The 23,202-nt window shown below is 39.4% G+C and overlaps 1 long non-coding RNA gene across 1 annotated transcript; it reads right to left on the bottom strand.

Moving 5' to 3' along the window:
- Positions 1 to 378: 378 nt before the first annotated feature.
- Positions 379 to 3,189, bottom strand: LOC143027932 (uncharacterized). The gene is made up of 3 exons (XR_012966682.1): positions 3,090 to 3,189; positions 2,411 to 2,616; positions 379 to 854 (listed from the first exon to the last, which is right to left on the bottom strand). It is a non-coding gene; the product is annotated as an uncharacterized LOC143027932 (long non-coding RNA).
- Between the last annotated feature and the right edge of the window lie 20,013 nt (positions 3,190 to 23,202).

Here is a 23,202-nt window from a genome sequence, read left to right as displayed (position 1 = left end):
ACAGGACTCGAAACGTCGGGAATAAATTACCTACTCCTGAGTCTGGTGTTTTCTACGTTTCCACCAATATATATATATATATATATATATATATTAAAGCAACCACATCCTCCATCTATCCCAGTCATTATAATGATACAAGCTGCCCAACTATTGGCTACTTGTTAATCTGTTTTCTTATTGATTAATGTAGAAATTCAGTGACTTTGCTGTTATTCATTTCCGACATCTTTAAGGATCTTTTCTTTTTATATTGAAATATATATTTCATAAGAAAATGGAGGGGGCGGAACTTGCCTTCCAAATAATCGTTTTCGTCGAAAGGTGTCGTAGTAGTTTTAGTTCGGAACAACGGCAGGACAAATGAAAATCAACACAAAATATCTAATCTCTTTCATTTGGCAATTAGCCACAAGGTGCGACACTAGAAGTCTGGGTGTTCTAGTCATATGAGAAATAAAGGTGAAGCTCGGACTAAGGCCACAGCTTAGTGGAGCTTATGGTTGTAGCTGGACGTGGAGCCTAACGTCAGCGAGGCGGTAGCAGATGATGACGGCGAGGCTCGATGGGACAGCTAGAAGACTGGATGAGGAGATGTTGTTGTGTAGGCTGGTCGGTACTGTTCTGCCCATCTCGGCGAAACGCCGACCTTTTAAGGGAGGCTGGTGGAGACGTGAGGAGCCTTCCAAGTTCCTGATTGGCTGACCGCTGGCTGGCAGGAACACCCTTGCGAACTACGCTTGCCAACTACAGGAACTTGGAAAGTCTAGTTCCAAAGATTTCTTTGATCAGTGTGTGACGGGTCGTAGGATGCATCATGTCACTATACCGTCATGTCCACTTTCAGCCTTAATCTGAGATTTTTGAAGATATTTAAATTCATAGTAACCTAACAGTTTAAATTTAAATGAAAAAATCTCTCAAAGCAACACGAAAGAATTGGAATACTACCAAATGGATGACGGACAGGCTGAAAATTGAGGTCGGAATAAAAAATGCACTTTGCGCAAGAATAAATAATGTGGAAACACACCTTAATCCAAATATAATATGGCAAGACTGTAAAAAGAAAACGCGCACAGTGAAACGTAACTATTAAGGTTGCCAGACAAACGAGATCCAACCCAAAGAGCTTCTTTCATCTCCACAGAACAGAAAATGTGTAAAGATAGGCCCAATTAAAAACGACGAAGGTGTCATGGTAAAATCGAAGGGAAAATGAGTGAGGCGTTTAACAATTGTTTTCTCTCGGTGTTTACATAGGAGAGGTTAGATATGGTACGTATGACTGCGATCTGATTTTCAGTGGGGACGAAGGAAGTAGACTAACATCAGCATTAGCAAGGTAGAAGTAGTCAAACAGATTGATAGACTTGAATCAACAAAATCCCCGGGTCCAGTCATTTTTTTTTTTCCGAGAGTGCTTAAAGGTCAACTATGAAGGTTTAAGATTTCTTTATCATGCATGAAAATATAACTTAGAAGAAATTAGAACTCTAAAATGCACATTTCTAGCATTTTGTAGTCTTGATTATATCCAAATAGCATGATCTAAAAAATGCCTGGTAGCAAACAAACTTTTCAATGTCGTAGTAACATTTTCCACCGCTAGGGCAACTGATGACGTCTGTATTGCCAGAGCGGAGCGAGCAATACGATGGTGATTTTACATCGAGTGAAGAAGATTTATCGGATTTGGATGCCTACATCGTGCTCCAATGTGGGTGCGGTACAAGAATACACGTACGAACCAAATTCAGATATCCAAACAAGACTCGAATGACAGGTAGGGGTTGAGTGGATAAGATTTTTGTGCTAAGACAGACATGTGAGAAAGCTTTAGGAATAGGTAAGGATGTTTTTGGGGTTTTATGGATTAGGAAAAGGCTTATGACAGGGTAGGCAGGAAGGTACTGTGGGAGGTATTGCAGATATATGGGATAGGAGGAAAGCTGTTAGGAGCAGTCAAGAGATTTTTATGAAAGTAGTAGAACTTGTGTTAGAATCAGAAATGGAGAGAGTGAGTGGTTTGAGGTAAAGGTGGACTGGCAGTAATGTATTTAGATTGGACAAGTTTATATTTAAGAAGGAAATAGGCAAAATATTGTTTAACAATAAGGTGGTCAATGAATGGAATAGACTTGGTTACCATGTAGTGAGCGCTGAATTTATAGGTTATTTTAAGCTGAAATTTGTAAACACAGCATACAAAGCTGGGAATAATCAGCAAGGATATGTGGCACGGATATTTTGGTGAGAAAGTTTGAAAGTTGTACTTGTAAATGCTGAATTCTATCTCGTAATGATTTCAGTTTAGTATTTGTATATGCATGAATACTTTTTTTATTTTCCCCAATAAAAGTAAGTTTTGGCGCAGTATTATAGTACTATATGTTGTTTTGGTGCTTACACAATTATTCCGAAGCAAAATTATTGTAGTTTTTTCACTACGTCATAGTCGTCGTGTAGTATTGTCTTTGCTTGAGAATTTGCTGCACTATAAATCTTTACAATTTAGCATTCATTAAGTTCTAATATGAAACTTGGGTTGTCTGATAGCTTGCAGGACAGCTTGATCCATCGCCAACTCGGCCCCACTGTTTGAGACGCCATCTCCTGGTTCAATAGATGGGAAGGTCGAAGAAATTAAAGTATGATAAAATTGTGTACTCTAACCCAACCTAACTTATGTAACCTAACCATGATGGGCTGACTTGGTCAAGTAGGTGGGCCAAGTTGACAATGTAGGTACGCCCACAAAAAAGAAAAAAAAATTAACCCTTGAATCATTGTTGCATATTAAAGACATCTTTATTAGAAACAAAGTGCTTTTTAAATTTTTGAAATAGCTTGAAAAATAAGGGAGATACGATTTTTTTAAATTATTTTTTTAGCCCACATTTTTGGCTCGACTATACCATAACAAAGTGTTAGAATTAAGGGTGGTAATTTGTAAAGATTTCTGTAAAGAAATACACATTAACTCTAAACCACTGGTCCAATTTGATTAAAATTCGGAATACTTGGGTTTTATGGATCAACAAATCACATGAGCATGTCAAAAACAATGTGAGACATCTCAATCATACCATATTTGCCTTTTCATGGCAACCATGAAGCTGTCAATGGTGGGTCTCGCTAAACGCCGATCAAAGTCGACCAACGCCGACCAAAACCACACAATGATGGTTTTTGTTCAAATGCATAATTTGTATATAAAAAATAGCATATGGTTGCATTATTTGACCTATATTCTTTAAAATGGATGATTTCCACGTAAAATGATCAAAGAGAAGTTACGTTTTTATCCTCTGCAAAATTACCAACCGGCAACCAACGCCGACGAAACCCAAACAATGACGGCGTTGGTTGCCGGTTGGTAATTTTGCAGAGGAAAAAAACGTCACTTCTCTTCGATCATTCTACATGGAAATCACACATTTTAAAGAAAATAGGTCAAATAATGCAACCATATGCTATTTTTTATGTATAAATTATGCATTTGAGCAAAAACCGTCATTGTGTGGTTTTGGTCGTCAATGGTGATGTGTAAACAAAATCAAACACAAACTGGACGCATCAGATTCATGGGTGATATGCTTACATATCATGCCGCTAAGCTCAAACATCAAGTGATCAACGATTTTAAGCTTCTCATTTCCGGGAGAAAATAGGTTGATAAACATGTTTATATAACTTAAAATTATATTTATTGATGCCTTACCTTAGTATTTTTACTCGGAAAACTATGTTGCTGAGTTTGATAACCAAAATTCCGTTTAAATCGCTGAAAAATAGTTTTTATTTCAAGAATTGGGCATACACTTGCAAAACAACAAGTTAATTTGAATATCTTGCGCATACGCTGAACGCGGGAAGCATTCTAATTAAACTAAACTAAAGCTAGTGGGGCGCAACAAATGGCGATGAAAACAGTACATGGTTGACAGTGGTGCCGCGCATGGATTCGGGCGTACCTATGACAATGGGTTGAGGTAGATTTACTCTCTTTCTCTCTCTCTCTCTCTACTCCAGTGGCTATCAGGACTGCAGTCCCTTCACCACTTTCACTATGCCTCTCCAGACCAGTCTGTCCTTTGCTGTTTCCTTCCAATTTTGTAGGTCAGGGTTGATGCGGGTCACATTATTTGCCACTCCATCGCTCCACCGGTACCTAGGTTAGCTACAATAGGTCAACATGAAAATGGAATTCCTGATATTTGAGCTGAAGTAGTTCTCATGGGATTTCCACCAAGAAAAATATATATTACATTGATGTATTATAATTTACGAAATCAGTATTTAATTTCTAAGTATCTATCATGTAGGTGTGCACTTTTAAAGAAATACCGAAAACCCAACTTTTTCTTGCAACATGTGCAACACAAAATTAATCCTTCTGTTGCAACAAATATGTTCTAGAGAAGATCCCCATTATTATGTCAAAACAGTTAGTTGAGAAGATGAAGATGATGTATCACTCTGAACATTCTGATCCCTTTTTCTTTCCCAAACCAGTGCCCCCCCCCCACACACACACACTCCCCCTACAATCTCAAGGGGATTTTTATTCTTTTAAGTGGTGGGATGGTGAGCTTTGTATGTTGCCTTGTCTGACAAGAAATATGAAAATGTATGCTTTTGGGGGTCATTTTAAGTTAAGGCACCTAAATTCATTCAATGGAATAAGCACCATGGTTTTCAATTTAAGATTTGGCACCTGGTTGAAACACAGAGTAAAGCACCTATGCTCTGTTAATGATACACAAGGTAGCCTTTAAAGTATAGAAAAAAATGTTTTAAGTTGTTTAGGAAAATTTCAATTTTTGAAAAAGATTTAAAGGATAATTTATTTATATTGTCCAGCTATATGGTCATATAAGCTTGCAAATGAGTTAGATGAGGTTAGGTTTGTTTAATTTATAATAGGTTATAAATAAGTTGCAAATAATGATAATAAACAGCACCTGAGATATCAACAACTCAAGAATAAGCACCTGTCTTTTAATAATTAAAAAAAAAGGCACTTCAGTTGGTTTATCTTGAATTGATATGCATTAGGAAAAAGCAAGCATGAATTATTAAATTTGAAAAAGAAAGACACAGGTTCTTAGAATTGAAGCAAACTTTGTTATGATGTCATATATTATTGTGTGAAAGAATATGTTGTGGACAAATAAATGTATACTCTGTTGTTGTGATTATTGCTGCATGAGAGCATGTTGTGTTACTGTTGGATAGTGTAATGCTGTTGAGTGTTTTGTACAATTTGCTGGTGTTTTTGTGATCAAGTGTACTGATAAAACTTTGCCAATTTTGTGTTTTTTGTTTGTGTATTTTATTGGCAATCACAGTGTTTAGTGTTTGTATTTGGTCTGCTATGTTTTGAGGGATAGGTGTGGGGGTATTGTGTTTGAGTGTGTCTCGTTGTCTGATGAGGCCTTGGATTTCTGGTGTGAAGTTGGGGTTGTGTGATTTTCTGTTGCCTCTAGGGATGTATCTCTTGTCTGCATTTTGTATGGTTGTATTAGAAGTTTGCACAGCATTGTTTATATTTGTGATTGGTGTACTGTTAAGTGATTCAAAATGTTGTTCTGTCTCTTCAGTAAAAGCTTCCCAGTTAGCTCTCTTGTAATTGGTGTATATGTGTCTGTGGCCAACTGGGGTGCATCTTGTTTTGGTGGTGATGATGATTGGAAGGTGGTCAGAACCAAGGGTTCCAACCACTCTCCATGATGTTGTTGGGGTTAGGCAGGGGGAGCAAAAGGTGATATCAGGAGAGGAGGGAGTGTAGAGGGCTTGGTGTGGGATATGTGTATGATTATGTGTGTTGTTCATGATAGTCAATGAGTCAAGCTGAGTCTGTATTTCAAGCCCTCTGTCTGTGTCAGGGTTGTCAACATACCAGGCCGACGACTTAGCGTTGAAGTCACCACCCATGATCAGGTTGGGGATTGATGCTAGTTGGCTAAATTGAGGCTTGAAGGTGTTTGGAACTGTGGGGGATGATTGGGGTGGAATGTACATGTTAACTATTGTCAGTGTTGATTTGTTGCCTGTGCGGATTCGAATGGATTGGATTTCTGTAGTGTTATCTGTGGTAGGGAGGAGAATTTTGGTTGTGGTGCTTGTGTCCACAAAACAGATGGACTGGTGGATCAGGGTGATGAGTCCACCGCCATTGCCGTCAGTCCGGTCCTGTCTGATGGTGGTGCAATTATGAAGTGATGGTGTTTTGTGTGAGTGTCTTAGTTTTGTTTCTTGTATAATTGCAATGTGTATGTTGTGTTGTTTAAGAAAGTGTTTGAGTTCATATTTTTTTGTGTTAATACCGTCAATGTTGTGTTGTAATATGTTGATGCTGTGTGTTCTGTATATGTTGTATGTTACCGTTTGGGGTTGAGGTTGGGATGTTAATGGGGAAGGTATTGGATCTGGGTTAGAGAGTGGGAAAGGAGAGATTGGGGACAAAGGAAGGGGAGTACTGATTGGGGATAAGGGCAAAGGGAAATTGGGAGTGGGTAAGGGTGCTGGCTGTGGTTGGGGAGGTGGGAGTGGGGTTACTGGAGGGCAGGTAGAACATGTCCAAGTGTTTGTGTATTGGTTTGTGTCAGCAAGAGTTGTACAAGTGAGGTGGGCCCAGTTTTTGCACATATTGCACTGAACTGAGCCCTTTGTCTGTCTGCTCAAGGTAATGTGTTTAGAGCATGTTGGGTATGTATATTTTGTGGTGGGCCCAGGATTGCTCTCTACATCTCCGGCTAAAAGTAGAAGAGGGGTGATCACCGGAGAATCACCCCTTGGTGCAGAAAAAACGTAACAGTGCATGTTGCAAAAAAAGGATTGTGGTACTCCCCAAGGCAGTTGTAACTCCTCTTGGGGATCGGTGCCACCTGCGTAGAGCCGGTGGTCAGGGCTGGTTGCCGCCGTTTGGCCCCCAACTCTTGGGGTTGGGGGGTGGTCCCATGACGTAAACGCTGCAAGGCCTACATTTTTTCATACTGGCCCATTTCTATTAATAATTTTGGATATAAAGTTTGGGTTTTAATCCAGTTGTGCACAACTGCACAATATAGCATTAGAAAATTAAATATTAATTTTGTAAACTATGATACGTGAAAGTACTATGCGATTTTCTTGGTGGAAATGAAAAAAAAATACCTTGCTACAAGCAAATATACTAATGAAGTCACTAGCATAGGATCGGGATGCCATCTTGTTGTTTGTCAAGTGTTTACCCCTCGGTACTCCCGCCAGTACCTCATGAGGTATATATTCATGAAGGAATGCTATGGAGTCGAAATCCATGCATTCCTTCAAGGTATGAGAAACCTTTATACTTCACAATCAGAAAGAGGCCAGCCAACAGGCCGCCAACATCCGTCACAACGACAATCATCCGGATGACCTTTAAATTACAGGTACCGATTTACTAAATACAAGTTAGGTTAAAATAGATGAATTTATCATCCTTTCGTTTCTTCGACGTCGATACCTATCAAAACAAACATGGCATACCATTTGTCCGGCATGATTTTGTTACTTATGAAATCTATTTTAGCTTTTTTCATTTCCATCAAGAAAACTGCATAAAACGTTGATATGATTTACAAAATTAATAATTAATTTTCTATTGCTATATTGTGTAGTTGTGCACAACTGGACATTTACCATTGTTTGCCAGTCTCACAGATTCAATTCTTATCTATATCATTATATAGCTCCTATCATACTGAATGTGTTGAACTCCATAAATATCATCAGTATGAATTTTATAAAGCATATTTTTGATGGGATGGGCTGGGGGCTGCCACACCTAACCTCTCATTTTTAATGTCATGGTGCAGAGTAACTCTTTCCTCGTATCAGTAGTGTGTACAAACACCATACAAGAATTTAAGAACAAATTGGATTGTGCGAAATACAAAGACAGGTCACTACGAGCATAGCTCCACTTCCTGTATAATATAATTAGGAAAATACAACTAGGTAAATACTTATATCACCTTGTGCTTGACGTTCTATAAGTCGGGATGCTGCTTCATTAACCATAGAATATTGGGTGTGGCTTTCATCCAATCAATGGGGCTAGCAGAAGTGGCCATGACAGAGGAAAACTTTCCATCTTATTTTGGTCTTGTTCCCATTTTTTAGTCTTTGACACTCCAACCTATACTTCAATCGAATGTTAATGTTAATATGTTGAAGGGGTCTTGGCTCCAGGTACATCATCCTCAAACAGTAAAATCTCTGGAAATGGGTCTCATGTCAACACGATTTACTCCTAACAGTACCCTTCAGTACCACATGTTGGTAGTTTACCCAATTACAAAGAGACAGCCTTGAATAAGCAACATTCTCCCGTGGTCAGAGACTATTCAAGAATGCAAATTGGTTTCAGCCTCTATCTGTCCTTTATGTTGCCTTCCCTCCTAAAATTTCCCCATGACCATCTCTGTAATGCTGTCTCTTTAATACAATATTGTCCTGAAAAATAGAATTGCTGGATGTCTAAGAGGAAACAAACATATTGGTGCAATGTCTCCTTTACTATCCCTGTAGTATCCCTTTCACTGGATATTGTCCCCAAAAATAAAAATGCTGGATATTGACTGAAATACAATACAATCATTAGTATCGCTTTCAAATGCAATCTACTTCAGTTACAACTTATATTACACAATAGTGAATACAGGTTGAATGAAGTTGAATAATGGTTTGTTATTACTGATCTGTTCTGAAATTGAAACTATAATCAAAATATAATACTAATATAACTTCACCAAACCTAACAATTTTAGGGGATATAATGGCCATCCCAGACCACTTAGCTCACCATAAATACATACTGTTTTGTATTTTACATTTTACAGATATATTTTGCAATACATACAACATAATTTTGGGTCTTTGAATTGCTCAGTATTACCATATTGAAATATATTATTCCACGTTGGAAAATGAAAAATTGTGGTATTTCATAAAACACATTTGAAGATAATAAGAATATATAAACTAATCCTTCTTCACTCAGTCCATGTGTCCAAAATATCCCAATGATTTTTCAACCTTATCTCCCAACTCCTTTTCTACCCCCGCTATCCTCCATACCCCATTATTTCTCACTCTGTCCAACCTTGTAACCCTTATTATACTTCTCAGACATTTCTTCTCAAATATATTTAAACTCCTTCTCTCTTATGTTCAATGTTTCTGCCACATACAGTGCTGTTGGCACAATCACCCCTTCATGCAATCTCCCAAATGTTTATTTCTCATTAGATTCTTTTAATCTCCCAAAGCAAATACTTGTTTCTCTCAATCTACAGTCTACCTCCACCATCACTCCTCCCTTCCCTGCCACATGCAACCCCAAGTATATAAAGCTATGCACATCCTCCAGCCTCTTTCCATTGATACTCACTTCCAAAATGCTGTCATCCTCATGTTATTTCTTTGCAGACGATGCAAAAATACTAAAGAAAGTAAGAACGGAGGAGGATTGCAACCCATTAACCTCTTCACTCCGGGGCACATCGCACGTCTGGCAGCATTAGCTGCCCGACTTGCAATGTTGCGTCATAATAATCGTATTATAAAAAATAAAGTCAGTGCTCAATCGTTCGTTCTCTTTCACCCGTGAATTTTGATAACCATAGAAAATATGATGAAGCCAGTTTAGAGAGAATGGAGGTTACGTAGGTACGACTACAATAAATATAATCAAGACGCCGACATCGGCATCATCGCGTACCCATTTGCTCCTCATGACGCCTACGTAGGCGTCACCATATGGAAGTGGTTAAAACGACACTTTGACAAGATCTGAAAATGGACTTGAAAGTGGGAAGTGAAATTCAATATCAAGAAATGTAGTATAATGGAATATAGAAAAAGTAAAAACAGAATATCGAGAGACTATAAAATTGGTAAAGAAGAGTTCAAAAAAGTAAACTCTGAAAAAGACCTTGGAATGATGATCAGCAAAGACATGACACCGGACAAACATATTAATAAAACAGTTGGAGAAACCTACAATTTATTGAAGTCAATATAAATGGCATTTGTCTTTTTGGATGAGGAAATGATAAAAAAAAATTAACTACACTAATAAGACCAAAACTCAGGTATGCAGCAACATTATGGACACCCAGTAACAAAAAGAATATAAAAAAATTAGAAAGAATTCAAAGAGCAACATCAAAACTGGCACCAACTCTTTCCAAAATGACATATGAACAAAGACTGTCCAAATTAGAATTACCAACTCTGGAACAAAGAAGGGAAAGAGGAGACCTACTAAATAACAATAGAATTATGAAAGGAATGGAAATCTTAGATAAGAATGATTTATTGAAATGGGGCAATGGAAAAACAAGAGGACACAAAAAGAAACTCAAAAAAGATAATTACAGAAGAGATCTGAAAAAAAAAAGATAGCTTCCTACACAGAGTCACAGATACCTGGAACAAATTAGGCAAAGAAACATTGTGTGCAAACACTATTCAAGATTTTAAGAAAAAACTTGATGCTGAAAGATACAAAGACGGGTCACCACGAGCATAGCTCCCTTCCCGTATAATACAACTAGGTAAATACGCACACACATGTAAATGTATGTATAAGAAAATATTAGTACATACATACATATTCATATACCAAGGCTTTTTCCCCCTTACAAGGGAGGAAGCCAAAAAGGAAAAGGCATAAAATCATTCCCATCCATTCCATCCCTAAATACACTCCACAACCCCTCCACCTTCCCTCTGATCTTAGCACCTCCTGGATGATGGATCATCCCTGCACCTTGTCCACTGCCCTGGGTCAGAAGCAGTGTCGCAAGACACAGCAAGGCCGCTTTATTAAATCGGTGACCCTCCCTCTCCGTCCCCCCATGCATAAAAGGAGAAGACGGGGAGAAATCCCTTTGGGCTGCGTCAAATTTTGCTCACACATACTACCTCATCCCCCATCCCCCCGCCCATTCCACCTCATGCATCACAACATCATCCATATTCAACCATTCTCCATTCACCCCTGTCTTCTGTCCTCTCCCGTCCTTCCTCAACAGACATTCCCCTCTTCCCCAAAGCCCCCTTCACCCCATCCATCCACCTCATCCTAGGACGTCCCCTCATGTTCACTCCCTCCACATCTGCCTTCCATACCTCTTTTACTAGTCCTACTTCACTCATTCTTTCCATGTGTCCAAACCATCCTAATACTCTTTCATCAACCCTATCTCCCAACTCCCTTTCCACCCCGTTCTCCTCCTCACCTCATTTCTCACTCTAGCCTAGTAACCCCCATCATACTTCTCAGACACCTCATCTCAAACACATTCAAACTCCTTCTCTCTTCCTCTCTTATGTTCCATGTTTCTGCCCCATACAGTGCTGTTGGCACATGCACTCCTTCATAGTCTCCTCTTAGCATCCATTCCCAAATGTCTATTCCTCATTACACTCTTCAATCCACCAAGTCATTTACTCGCTTCTCTCAATCTACATTCTACCTCCACCTTCACTCCACCTTTTCCTGCCACATTTGCACCCAAGTATCTAAAACTATCCACTTCCTCCAGTCGCTCTCCCTTTATGCTCACTTCCAGTCTAGTGCCACTTTCACCCCTTGTATATCTCATCACCTTACTTTTACCCACATTTATCTTTAGCTTTCTTCTATCATATACTCTCCGAAACTCTGTCACCAACTTCCTCACTCCCTCCTCCGATCCTGCCACAAGCGCAGTGTTGTCCACAAACAACAGCTGGCTCACCTCCCACTTTTCTCCATTTTCTTTAACCATCTCCAATCCCTGACCCACTACCCTTGCATTTACCTCTCGCACTACCCCATCCATGTATAAGTTGAACAGCCAGGGCGACATAACGCATCCTTGAGAAGTCCCACCTTTACCTCAAACCACTCACTCTCTCCATTTCTAATCCTAACACAAGCTCTACTACTCTCATAAAAACTCTTGACAGCTGCTAGAAGCTTTCCTCCTATCCTGTATATCTGCATAACCTCCTACAGTGCCTTTCTGTCTACCCTATCGTAGGCCTTTTCCAGATCCATAAAAGCCCAAAAAACATCCTTCCCCTTTCCTATAGCTTTCTCACATATCTGTCTTACCACAAAGATCTGATCTACATAACCTCTACCTGTCCTAAATCCACACTGTTCCTCACCAATTACTCCCTCTGTTCCTCGTCTCATCCTCTCAATCAAGATCCTCCCATAATCCTTCCCAACTACACCCCCTTCCATACGGTGCCGCCTACGTAGGCGTCATGAGGAGCAAGTGGATTCGCGACGCTGCCATATCGGCGTCTTGATTATATCTATTGTAGTCGCCCGTGTTTTTACATTCTCCCAAATGTGCCCTGAATCCCATTCTCTGTGGTTTTCAAAATTCGCGGGTGAAAGAGAGAACGATCGATATAAGCGGTGACTATATTTTATGATGCGAGTATTATTACGACACGTCGTATGGCTGGCATTGGCTGCTGCCCGCGAGATTTAAGTCCCGTAGTGAAGTGGTTAACAAACTAATCCCTCTGAAACTACTACATTCACACGTTTCCCCTTTTCCCTTGTAAAGTGGAGTTATACAGGCACTCCTCCAGTCCTCCAGCACTCTACCCTCACTCCAGCAAACATTAAAGGTCAGATATCAAGACTTCCGTAACTTTTTGTATTTACAGTTTAATGTACATAAAAAAGCATACTGACAGTATTCTATATAATTCCACCATCTACATCTTATCAAATTTGGCAAAAACAGTTGTTTGTCTTCATCTCATTGCGTCGTCTGCTATTCGAAACAACCCGCCCGTGCGCTTCGGGAACGTTCGGGGAATTCCGCGTTCGTGACGTCACAGTTGCCAAACAATATTGTTATTCTGAGAGTGCATCGTATCGCTTTTGCATTGTCAGTCGTGTGTCGTCTCTTGAGTGTCTCAATTTTTTTTTTTTTTTTTTTTATTGTCACAAAATTGTGATAATAATGGTGTACTGCGTTGCCGCAGGCTGCAACAATGGTAGTGGAAGTGGGAGGAGTTTCTTTCAATTTCCTACGGAGCCAGCCCGACGATCGGAATGGATAGAAAGGTGAACAGAGCAGGCAAAAGACCGGGCAAACTGTGGGAGCCTTCGAAGTTTTCAGAACTTTGCTCTGACCACTTCGAAGAGGAATGCTTCGAAATGAATCTAGCGTTATCGATTGGATTTATGGAGAAGACCAGGAGACATCTAAAACCTGATGCCGTGCCCTCAATTTTTGCAGCTACTACAAAGCATTCCACGCCGAAACCAAAAAAAGAAAAGTAGGAGGTCAGCGTTTGATAAACGCCGGAGGCTTGAGGTACCGTAGGCAGTTTACTTTTTCTGACTCCATGCATCATGTGCATGCGTTAGGCTTAGGCCTATGCCTATGTCAGAGAGGGCTTGTTATAAATTCCATGGACATGCAGGATGGCCTATATAGGCCTAGTGAATTATACTGGCCCTGAAGCCATGGACCGGAGCAGTGGCGGCGCCAGGGGGGGGGGCTTTAGCCCCCCAAAAAAGTGGCCAGCCCCCCCATTAGCCCCCCAACTGAAATGAGCAAATTGAAAATTTAAAACACTCATTGAAATAATTTTATTAAGTGGGATTTTTAATTGCCAGGGCTAAAGATTTGTCAGCCATCAGTGCTAGCCCTACCATTAACCCCCTCCCCTTCTGAAATGAGGATAATATATGTGTATTATCATATTACTATTAGCCCCCCCTTAGCCTCCCCAAGTAAAAATTCCTGGCGCCGCCGCTGGACCGGAGGTATAAAATATTGCAGATACCTACAAAAGACACACTAAATCAGATGTAGTGTCTGAAAGACAATCGCGAACACGGTTTAATCATTGAAGCACTGACTAGGTTGTGTACAGCAGCAGTATTGCCATCACATAAACATGATAAAGAGTCAACAGACTAGTACATGGTACATGACTTTGTAATCAAACTAACAGTGATTTCATAAGTCCACATTGCTTCCTGATATTTATATCACATGTCATTGCGTTCACATCAAACTCTGGGATATTTGAAACCACAGTATGTATAGTCCTCACTTTCCCACTGTGCACGAATTCGTGAGACTGCACGAGATGGCAAAACTTTTCTGTTTTTTTACCAAGGATGTGGTAAATCCATCAGGTGAAGTGCCGGTAAGCAATATATCTGTATAGCCTGAAAGAAACAACTGCATAAATATTGATAGTCATTTTATGATGTTTTTCCTTGTACATATTTTTATTTCTATGCACTTTACTGTGTTTAGTAAAATAGAAAATACACAGTTGACAGTACTTATTAAAAGATTATTTGGCTTCATTTTATTTACATGTATTCATTCATTCATTCCAGTATTTTAAATGAATAATCTCGATCTTGCAGAAAGAAATGGCCACAAGGCAATTCATATCATTTAATTTTCCCCCCATGCTTGGAATTTTAGAGAGAGACTGACAAATGATCGTCGACATAAAAACAAAGGACCCCATCCCATGCTTGCAATGATAGCCTAAATAAGGTATTCCCAATACTATGAGAGTGGTCAGATCTTTTGCGTTTGCGTCTAGGAGGGGTGGTAGGCCCATCTTGATTCTCGGCACCGTCTAAATCAACGTCGCCGTCGAATTCCGTCTCCTCCCCCGTGATCTCGGGTTCTGAATCTGACAAATCGCTTTCCTCTTCTTCTTCGCTATTTTGTTCACCACTTTCTTCATCTTCACTTGCACTGTATTCCGACGAAGAAACAGGCTGTCCTATTATCAGTTCGAACTGGTAAGGCTTTACAATGCGATATTCGGCGATATTAAACTCCTCCTCCTCTTCTTCTTCCACCATACATACTATCCTTCCGAATTGGAATGCACAATGGGCCATTTTTGCGAACAAATTTGGATTAAAAACGAACATGAAGATGAATAACTCGATTGGAATGACTGAGCTGAACTACAACGTGTGTTTCTTTGTCCGATTGTTTGGCAACTGTGACGTCACCACCGGTTCACCTAGCGGCGATTACTGGTACTAATTACTAATCGACTAGAACATCTAGACTTCAGAAAAATTGTATGTGAGGCACAATTAAAAGTGAATTTTCTGAATAAATTGTTCTGTAACAGATAAAAACTTTATTTGTATGCTTTTAAAAAGTACTTTTTCGAGCAATATGATGATTTTTAGTGAATGGTATATCTGTTGATATCTGACCTTTAAATAACCTCACCAGCCAGTCCACCATCACTGTACCTCCTTTTTTTAGACATTCTACATGGCATCCATCCAGACCAGGTGCCTTACCTGCTTTCATCATCTTAACAACTGTCTTCACTTCATCCTTCCTTATTTCTCCTCCATTTTCCTCACTCATCACAGTCATTTTCTTAGAATTTCCCACTGCAGCTATCTTTCCCTCCCTATCCTCCTTCACATTTAGCAACTCCCTAAAATATTCTGCCCATCTTCCCCTTACTGCCTTCTCTTCCATTATCATCTCTCCATCTGCACCTTTTACCTTTTCTTCTCTACTTGATTTGCCTCCTCTTCCTCTCTTAATTTCTTTCCAAAACATCTTTTTATTACTTTCATAATTTTCTGTCATACTCTTACCCCATTTCACATCTACTCTCCTCTTTGCCTCCTTTACCTTTTGCTTTACTTCTCTTTTCTTTTCTTTGTAACTCTCATATGACTCCCTTGTCCTATTTTGTAACCAAACTGTAAAAAGCTTGCTTCTTCTCTTCTACAACCTTCTTTGTTTCCTCATCCCACCACTCACTACCCTTCCTTCTATTTCCTCCTGTCCTTCTTGTTCCACACACCATCTTTGCACACTTTGTGACTCCCTCCTTGAACCATCCCCATTCCTCCTCCACACCCAGCTCTACTCTATCCTTCACTCCCTTCCACTCCTTCAACTTCTTCTTGTACTCCTTCTCCTTTTCCTTTTCATTTAAAGAGTTCACTCTAAGCACCTCCTACCTTTTGCTCCTTTCCTCTTTCTCCATCTATCCTCCTCTCTCAACTTACCTTCCACCAAAAAATGATCTGATATTCCCCCACCCTCTCCCCTTAGCACCTGTACATCCTTAACTCTTCCTATCATAATCCTATTTACCACTAATAATTAATACACAAACACACACACATATATATATATATATACATATATATATATATATACATGTATAAGAAAATATTAGTACCTGATGATTAACACGAAAGCCAGTTGTACAGATTATAAGGTGGATTTGAATAGGTGTTTAATTCTTCTTTTTAGTTTATCTCATGACTTATCATCAGCAGTGCTACTCCTTCTCTCCCTCACTTCCTTATCACTCCTGATGCCCTACCCACCCCACTCCCAAAATGAAAACCACTCTTTCCTTTCAACTTAGTGCAGATGCATTCACCTTTTCACAAACATACAATCAATCTCCACTGTTACACTCTGTAGCACATCCACACATAGTTAATGACCCAGTTACTATTAATTTGATTGGAGTCCTTGTCCCAGACCTTTGTATGCCTTGACATTTATCAGAAGAAAAATTTAGAGTGGAGGATCCGTAACCCCATTACTCTGTCCCAATTTCCTTCTTCATCATTCATGAGACCATGGTGAGAAAGATAATGAGGCAATCATAGAAAAACTCAATGGGCACATAAGGAATCTTTATGGAAATAGCAAAATTGGATGGATGGGGTGAAGGGAGCTTTGGGGAAGAGGGGAATGTCTGTTGAGGAAGGACAGGAGAGGACAGAAAACAGGGGTGAATGGAGAATGGTTGTATATGAATGATGTTGTGATGCATGAGGTGGAATGGGTGGGGGGATGGGGGTGAGGTAGTATGTGTGAGCAAAATTTGATGCAACCCGAAGGGATTTCTTCCCTTCTTCTTTTCTGCATGGGGAGATGGAGAAGGGGGGGTCGCCAATTTGATGAAGCGGCCTTGCTGTGGATGTGCTGTGTCTTGCGACACTACCTCTGACCCAGGGCAGTGGACAGGGTCCAGGGATGACCCGTCATCCAGGAGGTGCTAAGAAAGGAGGGAGGGTGGAGGGGAGTGGAGTGTATTTTGGGGATGGAATGGGTGGGAATGATTTCATGCCTTTTCCTTTTTAGCTACCTCCCTTGTAAGGATAAAAAGCCTTGGTATATGTATATATGTATGTACTACAGAATAATTTAGAAAGTATCTACCTAATGAATGAATGAGAGCTTCATTCCAACTTATGTGCTTGTGCTTCACTGATATTTCAGAATTGTACAACACAACCTCAAACCATGACAAAAGAGGAGGAAATGTTGCATTACTGTAAAATTTCTTGTTGAATTGATACCATGGTCAGTTTTTCAGGATTTTGTTTGTGGCATGCTTTTGTTTCTTGAGGCACCAATAATGGGAACTTATAAGGTGGAGAGTATAGCTGACCATTTTCAAAATTGTTGACCCCCTCACCACCTCCATTAGGAGGTGAAGCCCTGAGGGGATGTCACTCGGTCTCTGAACTCTGCCCAAGATCTCTCTCTATAAACCTGTAGAATAAGTCATCCTTCCAGTCTTTTTTGTACTTGCCATGATTAAAAGGAGCTTTCTATTTAAAACCTTCATTTGAGTGTTTAAGTTGATTGGTAGCAGACATTATAGGCTTGTAAGCATGTTATTAAACATAAGTAGACACATTTGGTATTTCCTTTGAGTGTATGTAATTGAAATTGACAGAGAATCATTGATTACCTTGGTATCCCATACTCGTATATGTGAGAAATAATTAGGGAATTCAGAAAACTAAGTTCTTATGAGCCATTGTAGATAGGATTATATAGAAGGAATTTTTTTCATTACAACAGAATTTGATTCCTAGTCATGTGTTGAGGGTCTAAGTGAATTCCCTGACAACACTTCACCAGCAACAATTCGTTGACAACAATTTATCGACACGCTCAATTCATCGATATATACAATTCATCAGAAAATAAAGATATTCTAATTTGAAATATATAACTAAGTCATATTTTCATACTTGATTTAGCATATTTTTATCTTTGATAATGAAATAATTATCTTCATAGCCTTTATTTAGGATAGAGTTTCTTTTCATAGTATTTATTAAGAATAGTTCAAATTATTAAATGACAGAACTATTGAAAATGGCAAATTAGTATAAACTAAACTTAAAACTATAAATTGGTTTACTTAAAATCAGAAAGCTAGGTTATGGGATATTGCCCGCAAATAATCAACGACGTTGCTATATGAAGGATATCTTTCTACAATATTTTTTTATCTGTTCAGAAGGGTCACGGTATTTCTTTCTTTGTGGTTGAGATGAAGTACCAGCCGAGTATTGATCGACTTTGACTTCATTATAGTTTTGTTCTTTCTTCAGGCAGTCGAAAAACTTCCAAATATTAGGGTGGTGTCCAGTAATCTGTGTCTAAAATGTCCTTTATTAAAAACACAATAATGGTAAAACCATGGATAATAATAATACCAGCAATAAATAGTCATGCTGGCAATCTCAATAATATAAATGTCCATGAAAATGAAAATAATGATAAAAATATATATAAGAATTAACAAGAAAAATATCGACACCAATTGTAATGATAGAAATAATGATGACATAGAAAATAAAAACAACTAAATAAATAAAAATATAAATAAATATCACCAATGATGATATCACCAGTTATAATGAAAACATAGAAAATGAGAACCACCGATGTAGGGTCTATTGTTGTCAGGTTATCCGGAACTGACTGAACCGTCCACGACTGTCTGAACTGTCCGTGGGAGGTTCCACTCATGCCTACATCCTCTGGGTCTCCATTCCTTGATTGCGTATGAATATTTGGTTCTGGTCCATTTTACGTTTCCTGTCCTCTTGTTGATGTTGATGACAGAAAATTAAAGCAACTGGACCAGAACCAAATCTTCAGAGGATGTAGATGTGAGCAGAACCTCCCACGGACAGTTCAGACAGTTGCAGATGGTTCAGTCAGTCCCGGATAACCTGACGACAATATATTGACCCTACATCAGTGGTTCTCATTTTCTATATTTTCATTATAATTGGTGATGTTTCTGAAAACTGTTTTACATACATACATAATATACCAAGGCTTTTTTCCCCTTACAAGGGAGGTAGCCAAAAAGAAAAAGGCATAAAATCATTCCCACCCATTCCATCCCTAAATACACTCCACAACCCCTCCACCCTCCCTCTGATCTTACCACCTCCTGGATGACGGGTCATCCCTGCACCTTGTCCACTGCCCTTGGTCAGAGGCAGTCGCAAAGCACAGCAAGGCCGCTTCAATAAATCGGCAACCCCCCCTCTCTGTCCCCCCATGCATAAAAGGAGAAGACGGGGAGAAATCCCTTTGGGCAACCTCGGGACCTGAGGACTGCCAGATTTTTTAAAATGCCGGATTATTGAAATTTATAATTTTGTATGATGTACCCCATATATATTTAAAGAAAATTACCACCTGAACAGTCCTTTAATGGAAAAATAAACACAAAGTGAAAAGCAAATGAAATTTTATTATTCATGAACTAAATAAAATACAGTAAAGATACAGAATTTTGATTAAATTTTAATAAAACATATAAAACTGATCCTCCGAAGAATTTTAATTAAACTAAATGAAATACTCTGTACTGTACTTCTTAGGAAAGAAGCTAAATAGCAGATGGGCTTTTTACACATAATTTTAATTCAATTTTAATTCAACTAAATAAAACTGATCCTCCTAAGAATTTTAATTAAACTAAATAAAATACTCTGTACTGTACCCTGTACTTCTTGAGAAAAGAAGCTAAATAGCAGATGGGCTGTCAGGATCATCTTCATCATTACTGACAGTGACATCATCGGCAACAGGAACGGCTTCAATTAATGGAGGAACTGTTGATTGTGGTGACAGCACATCTGGTTGACTTGAAGTTGATGGCAGTGGATTATCTAGTGTGGACACTGCTGCTGCTGATGATGCTTCCTGCTTCCTAGCTATATTCTTGAATATCTCGTGCAGTGTCTGTTGCTTCATAAACTTCAGTCTTTCTTTAATAAGTTTATCTTGGAGCAAGTAAACATTCATGATTTCTTGTTCACTTATAAAAGTTCTTTGGTCTAGCCCAGCCAGCAGTTCAGTTGTCAACGCAATTAACCTGTCAATAGAGATTCTTTCCCTCACATCTTCCTCGTTTTCGTCACTCACTGCTTCCATCTTTGTCACCACCTTTACAGGCATTTCTCTCTGGATTTTTAACCATATCTACAATTTCTGAATCAGTGTATTGATGAACCGTAGGCACATTATCATCAATGTCCATCCATTCTGTTAAAACATCTTCCTTTAACCTTGATGAAAGCTCCTTGTAGTTACATCTTGGAAGCATGAACCAACAGCTGATTCTGGCGTAAGCAGCAGCTCCAGAAAACAGCGAGAAATATGAAAATGCGCTCCTGAAATCTGTCCCGGATTTCTGAAGGTTCCGGATTTATGGTTGCCGGATTTTTTAATGTTAACCTGTACTACCTCACCCCCCATTCCACCTCATGCATCATATCATATACAACTGTTTTACATACTTAACCAAAAACAAATAATTCACTTGAAGGATAGCGTAGGACATTTGAGACACAGGTTGCTGGACACCACTCTAATATTTGGAAGTTTTTTGACTGCCTGAAAAAAGAACAAAGATATAATGAAGTCAAAGTTTATCAATACTTGGCTGGTACTTCATCTCAACCACAAAGAAAGAAATATCATGACTCTTCTGAACGAAAAAAAAAACATTGTAGAAAGATATCCTTCATATAGCAAAGTCGTTGATTATTTGTGGGCAATAGCCTATAACCAAGCTTTCTGATTTTAAGTAAACCACTTAATAGTTTTAAGTTAGTTAATACTAATTTGTCATTTTCAATAGTTCTGTCATTAATTTTTTTTAACTATTCTTGATAAATGCTATGAAAAGAAACTCTACCTTGTTTTTGTAATGCTGTATCCTAAATAAAGGCTATGAAAGTAATTATTTCATTATGAAAGATAAAAATATGCTAAATCAAGGATGAAAATATGACTTAGTTATACATTTAAAATTAGAATATTTTTATTTTTATTCTTCGATGTACAGTATTGTGTATATTGGTGTATTGAGCGTGTTGGTTAATTATCGTTGATGAATTGTTGCCGGGGAATTGTTGTTGGTGAATTCGCCGGATCCCATGTTTTGAAAACATTACCACATCTGATCTAGAGGTCTTTCATTTAATCTGATCTTGCAGTCTTTCCTGGAGCACATGAATACCCATGAAGCTCTGAGTAGATAGGTTATGCCATAAGTAATATAAAGACTAATATTACATTAGATATGATGTTCAAGACAGATGAAAAACCTTTTCAGCATGACATTTGTGATGCAAGTTTCTCACCAAAATGTAATCTCAAGTACACTTGAAGAACCAATCCAGGAAAAAGGTTTTACAGTGTGATTTTTGTATTGCAGGTTTCTCACAAAAGAGCAGGTTCTAAGTGCACGTGATGACTGACACAATAGAAAATCCTTTCCAGTGTGACCCATGTGATGCAGGTTTCTCACAAAAGGGAAAACTCAAAAGGTATGAGATGACCCACACAAGAGAGAAGCCTTACCAGTGTGAACTATGTAATAGAGCTTTTTCACAAAAGGGTAATCTCAAAAGCCATGTGATGACCCACACAGGAGAGAAGCCTTTCCAATGCGACCTGTGTGATGCGGCTTTCAGAGGTAAGAGATCTCTCAAAAGGCATGTGATGACCCACACTGGAGAGAAGCCTTTCCAGTGCGGCCTATGTGATGCAGCTTTCTCTCGAAAGAATACTCTCATAAGCCATGTGATGACCCACACAGGAGAAAAGCCTTTCCAGTGTGACCTGTGTGATGCAGCTTTCTCAGTAAAGATTAATCTCAAAAGCCATGTGATGACCCACACAGGAGAGAAGCCTTTCCAGTGCGGCCTATGTGATGCAGCTTTCTCACACAAGACTACTCTCAAAAAGCATGTGATGACCCACACAGGAGAGAAGCCTTTCCAGTGTGACCTGTGTGATGCAGCTTTCAGAGATAAGGGAGATCTCAAAAGTCATGTGATGACCCACACTGGAGAGAAGCCTTTCCAGTGCAGCCTATGTGATGCAGCTTTCTCACACAAGAATTCTCTCAAAAGCCATGCGATGACCCACACAGGAGAGAAGCCTTTCCAGTGTGACCTGTGTGATGCAGCTTTCTCACAAAAGGGTGTTCTCAATAGGCATGTGATGACCCACACAGGAGAGAAGCCTTTCCAGTGCGGCGTATGTGATGCAGCTTTCTCACAAAAGGGTGATCTCAAAAGCCATATGACGACCCACACAGGAGAGAAGCCTTTCCAGTGTGACCTATGTGATGCAGCTTTCTCTCGAAAGAGTGCTCTCAAAAGCCATATGGCGACCCACACAGGAGATAAGCCTTTACAGTGTGACCTATGTGATGCAGCTTTCTCTCGAAAGAGTGATCTCAAAAGACATATGACGACCCACACAGGAGAGAAGCCTTTCCAGTGTGACCTATGTGATGCAGCTTTCTCTCGAAAGAGAGCTCTCAAAAGCCATATGACCACCCACACAGGAGAGAAGCTTTTCCAGTGTGACCTGTGTGATGCAGGTTTCAGAAATAAGAGAGATCTCAAAAGGCATGTGATGACCCACACTGGAGAGAAGCCTTTCCAGTGCGGCCAATGTGATGCAGCTTTCTCACAAAAGAGTGCTCTCAAAAGCCATGTGATGACCCACACAGGAGAGAAGCCTTTCCAGTGTGACCTATGTGATGCAGCTTTCTCTCGAAAGAGTGATCTCAAAAGACATGTGACGACCCACACAGGAGAGAAGCCTTTCTAGTGTGAACTATGTGATGCAGCTTTCTTACAAAAGAGTAATCTCAAAAGCCATGTGATGACCCACAAAGATAGAAGACTTTCCAGTGTAGCCTGTGTGATGTAGGTTTCTCACAAAATGGTACTCTCAAAAAACATATGGTGACTCACACAAGGAAGAACCCTTTTCAATGTGGCATATGTGATGCAGCCTTCCAAAAAAATTGTGCTCTGAA

This window comes from Oratosquilla oratoria, chromosome 9 (genome assembly GCF_046742065.1).
Source record: "Oratosquilla oratoria isolate Oo_2021 chromosome 9, ASM4674206v1, whole genome shotgun sequence".
Taxonomy (NCBI): domain Eukaryota; kingdom Metazoa; phylum Arthropoda; class Malacostraca; order Stomatopoda; family Squillidae; genus Oratosquilla; species Oratosquilla oratoria.
Note: the sequence above shows the minus strand (reverse complement) of the source record. Positions and strands in the feature narration are given on the sequence as shown.